The sequence below is a fragment of the Nannospalax galili genome, unplaced genomic scaffold (genome assembly GCF_000622305.1).
Source record: "Nannospalax galili isolate Female #2095 unplaced genomic scaffold, S.galili_v1.0 scaffold135, whole genome shotgun sequence".
Classification (NCBI taxonomy): domain Eukaryota; kingdom Metazoa; phylum Chordata; class Mammalia; order Rodentia; family Spalacidae; genus Nannospalax; species Nannospalax galili.
In genome coordinates, this window is record NW_008338998.1 from 2640780 (window position 1) to 2645928 (window position 5149).

Consider the following 5149-nt stretch of genomic DNA (forward strand, 5'->3'; position numbering starts at 1 on the left):
CCAGCCTGGTCTACATAGTGAGTTCCAGGCCAGCTGGGGCTACAAGGAGACCGTGTCTCAAAAAGACCAAAAAAGAAAAAAAATTGGGCAAGACTCCCCAAGAACAGGGAGCCTCAAAGATGAAATGCAAATAGCTGAAAAATAGTCAAAAAATGTTTAGCATTGTCAGTCACCAGGGGAATGCAGATTAAAAGCACTGTAAGATTTCATTTCACCCCAATTAGGATGGCTAAGATCTAAAAAACAAACAAAGACCAATGCTGGCAAGGATGTGGGGAAAGGAAAACTCTTATCTACTGCTGGGGCAAGTGCAAATTGGTGCAGCCATTGTGGAATTATGGAGAGTCCTCAAAAAGCTAGAAATAGATTTTCAGTATGGCCAGCCATATCACTCTTGGGTGTATACCCAAAAGACTCTATATCTTTCTACAGAGATACCTGTTCATCCATGTTCATTACTGCTCTATTCACAATAGAAAGAAATGGGAAAAAAAAAACTAGATCTCTGTCAACTGACAAATGAATTATGAAGTATGGTATATTTACACAATGATGATATTTACACAGTATGATAACTTTGAATCTTTAGATATGTGTGTTTCAACTGGAAAATCCTTACAGGTCAGGAAACTAGTAAGGGGTCATGGAGGGATGGATGAGAGAGTAGATATAATGCAGTAATATAAAGGGGAAAGGACAATAGGAATAGGAAAGGTTAAACGGGGTGGGAGATGAGAGCATTGAGGAGGGTGTATATAGACAGATAGCTAATACTAAATTACTTTTAAAAATGGAAACCAAACCTACTACTATAGAAACTTTTAAAAATAGATGCAGATACAATCTATAAAAAGTTTATGTGGAGGTACTCTATGATGAAGGTATAATGCCCCTTCCAGACCACAGCCTAGCCAATAAAAATCTCAATGTCATGAATATACTCCTTCTTTGGGAGTTGTTGAAAATGAGGCAGGGGTCCCCATACTCTCCCACTCTACTGGGTATTGTTCTTGCACTAACATACCTACCAGAGCTCCACGAAGTTATTCACGAAGACACCACATACAAAAAAAAGTTGTAGAAAAAGCAAGGAGAAATCAAGTTAGTATTCAAAACTTCATCTCTACTGGCTAGCTTTCATAGTACTGGAAGAGAGTATGCATGCTACCAGAGGAGAAAAGTAATCAACTTTACCCAGCTGTGAAACCTTTCAGCAACAGTAACAATTGGCCTAGTAAGTAGTCCCACTGGTGCAATAGTGGCAAGAATGTTATGGGACTAACGAACCACTTTCTGATTGGATTTAAGATCTGTTTCACAAGCTGGAGCCCATACCTGGGACTATTATCAGGCCAAGAACCTGTGGCTAGAACCACAGGATAAAGGGGAGGACCTACTATTATTGTTTTGCTAAGTGGACCTAGTATTAAACTCTCTCCTAATGACTTCTTGTTGCACTCATAAATTAATGTTGCTTTCAGGTCTCACCAGAGATGCTTCTTCTTGCAGCAGATGACAGTTAACCAAACTGGTCAAGGTGCAGATGTAAGAGACTGCAGAGTGTTCAGCCCTAAATGGGACACCTATATTACACCCTCTCCTCCCAAGGCTTAGGAATCATTGTGGAAGAGGGTCTGGAAAGATTATAGGAGACAGAAGTGATGGAAGACTACAAAGAAACAGTTTTACAGACATCAGAGCTGCTGCACATAGGAGCTCACAATAATTGTGACTGCGTTGATAATACCTATGCAAGCTCAAGCCAGACAAAATCCTAGCATGGAGTGGTATGGGAAAGAGGTCCCAACAGTAACAGAGGAACTTTTGGCAATTGATACCTGCTGGGAGAGGGAGAGTAAGTTTTCTTTAAGGGTGTGACCTGACATAGGTTGAACAAGATCCAGGAGATAGATTCACACACTAGAGTGGTCAGGGACAAAACTTACATTTGATAGACCTGAAAAATAATAACAGAGGAAATGAATTCGGAGGGAAGGGTCTAATATTATCAAAGTACATTTTATGAAGTTCTCAAGCAATTAATAAAATACTTTTTAAAAATCTTGTAATCAAGAGTCATAAATTCCTCAGATAGCAAAGTGTGAAATAGAAGTGAATCCCAATGCTTGTGGAACTGCTTAACAGACTTTGTAAAATAAAAAAAAGATGCCACACCAACTGCTTTAAAATATTCTTTTAAAACATGATACAATGAATTTCAACCTATTTCTTTAGAAATGGTGTTCCATAACCATGTGGCTGAACCAGAATGAACTTGGGGGTGGTGGTGAGGAGAGTGAAGCTCAGTGTGTCCTCTTCAGAAGTCATCGCAGTGCAAGGCTCACATTCAGAAACTAGTGAGTTGTGTATGAGAGGAAAGTACCCAAGTTATTTTGGATTCTTCTGAAAATAAAGGTTTATCTGTTGTTAATCATTTAGTTATTGTAGTGTAGATATATTTATACTTACTATATACTTTGTAGACTATATACTTTGTTTTTTATCTGGAACCAATTTTACTTAATTTCTCTGACCCTTTGGCAAGCCCAATATTATTTCTTATTTCTTTCATTTTTTCTGGATGGTGCTAGAGTTATAAGGCAAAAGCCCCAGTTCCAGCATCCTCAGAGACTGGGTTAGTCACTCATCCCAATATACCAATGAAGGTGTTATGTAATAGTAAAAGACAGATAAAAGGAATTTAGTTTATGTGGCACTCTGAGAGTAGGAACTGAAAAGGAGACCCAATGACCCCCAACACTGTTTTCTGGATATTGACAGGAGCTTTAGGTTTAAATAAGGAAGTGGGGTGGGAAGCAAGAGGTATACATAATTAAGCAGTCTTGGACAAAATATTGTCTAGTTGATCGTTGACTCACTCCCCACTCTTCAAGGTGGTCTGAAGCAGTCCTTATTGCTTGAGGACAAGGTGGCTTTCAGGAGAGGATTGTTCCTTCATTTTGTGGGTAGTCTGTCTCATGAGACTGCAGTTCCTGGAATCCAAGTTGACTGCAGGTTTTAGACAATTATCTCTTTTTTGATTCTTCAGCATTGATAGAGGATGAGGCAAGCTTGAATAGAATAGTTTGGTCATCATATTTGAAGAAGTCACCTCAGTTTTGTTTAGTTAACATCATGTTGTCCCTGGAATCCCTGGAAGCCACTGAATTTTTTACATTCTGTAGTTGGATTTTTGTCTAGAATGATACACAAGGGGAAAATGAAGTTTATAATTTGTAGGTGGTCTTTAATTTTGTATGCTGTATCGAAGATTCACTGGATCCATAGACATATTGCACTTAGTTTTAATGAAGTCATAAGGGAATACTTTAAAAAGCTATACTCTGTTTGAAAACCTAAGTAACACAGACTCAGAAAAACAAATGACATATGTTCTCCCTCATATATGGGTCTTAGCACCAAACCCTTTTAAATTCTACATACCTTTAATAAGATGGTGCTATACAGCAGTCCTTTCTGCGTGAAATAACTACCATCATCATGACACCAGCTGAGCTTGATTGCTAAATATTGTCACAATTGAGCTTGTTGATGGGTGTGTTCATTCATTAAAGGAGGGCCAAGCAATGTCACTGGACCCTTAATGGAGTATCCAGCCACTCTTCCCAACCAACTGTATGTAATTTGAGCCCAATCACACATGGCCTCCTGGATTTGGGGAGGGCTAAAGTATATAATCTGCAGAAGGCTAAGAAGAGAAGGCATGACCCATGTTGGGTAAAGGCTACCCAGTGTGCATACCCTCAGATCATACATACACCTCAACAACCCCTCAGTTATCTCGGTAAGTAAGCTCAGTAAATTCATTGGTTCCTCAGTAAAATTTTAATGAAACATTGGCTTGATACTAGAACTTTAAAAAGGCAATAAGCATTGCTTAGCATCCCCAGGAAAAGAAGTCTCACAACAGATGGAAAATTTATTTGTTAATGCTATTCTGTCTCATAATTATATTTTAAAAAAAGAAAATGAGAATGTAAAAGATGTTAAAAGGATATGGGAATGGAGATATTTTCCAAAACAGAAAAAATGAGAAAGCCTAAGCAAGTGATGAAGGTCTGTTTAGGTTTGTTATATATAAAGGATGAGACAAAAATAATATACACATAATCTTAAATTTCTATGGTCATAGTTTAGTCAACTAGTTTAAGGAACAAAATATAATCTACTCAAAGTTTATCTGAGAATATTTGGTTCTTTACCTAAGCCTTATCTACATAGCACATGATAATTAAAAGTACCAGACTGGTGGAACTAACCTTATTGGATGTTTAACAGCCATAGTTTGAGGCCTATACTAATGTGGTCAGAGGGACTTAAAGAGCAGTTTTTGCCCCTTGCCATCCAAGGTTGACCAAGTTCCAGGGGACTATGGAACATCTCTCAAAATATCCTGTCAATGTGGTCAGTCACCTGTCCTCTTGTTCAGGGAGGACATGGAGACCCCATGAGATGGACTTGAACCAGTGTCCAATCTACAAAAAGGAGGGTCAACTCAGAGGAAACATCTCATTCATGCTTTCAAGTGAAGCCAGACATCGTTGATCAGGACCTTTGACTTATCTTCACATAGATGGAGCTGGTAAAAGAAAGGAGCCAGGAGCTCCTCCCAAGCCCATGTGACCCCTGTGGAACAGATCCTCAAATAACCATAAGTATAAATATAAATTGATTTATTTGGGCTAACTGTGTGGTCTTAAACACCCAAAGGGAAAGTATAAACAAAGAGTAAAGTCATCAGTATGCTTTTTTTTTTTTTTTGGTCTTTTTGAGACAGGGTCTCCCTGTAGCCCCAGCTGTGCTGGAACTCACTATGTAGACCAGGCTGGCCTTGAACTCACAGAGATCTGCCTGCCTCTGCCTCCCGAGTGCTGGGATTAAAGGCATTTATACTACATTAAGAGTTCAAGGGATTACCCTTCCCAGACTTTAGGTGTAAGTCTATATAAAAAGTTATTAAGACAACTGTTTCTCATTGATGATTTTGTCCCTAACCAGAAAGTGCTGCTCAGATGTAAGACTTCAAATCTTGGTCTCCAATACTGTAGTGCCCACCCGTAGCTAAGGGAGACAACCAGCTATTGTTCTAAAATGATGGATAAATTTCTTTTCTCCCCCTATTTAGAAT

General features: G+C 38.7%; 1 protein-coding gene across 1 annotated transcript in view; it reads left to right on the forward strand.

Moving 5' to 3' along the window:
• Gabrg3 (gamma-aminobutyric acid type A receptor gamma3 subunit) overlaps window positions 1–5149 on the forward strand; it is a 749929-nt gene that overhangs the window by 498315 nt on the left and 246465 nt on the right. The gene's annotated exons all lie outside the window — the stretch shown is intronic.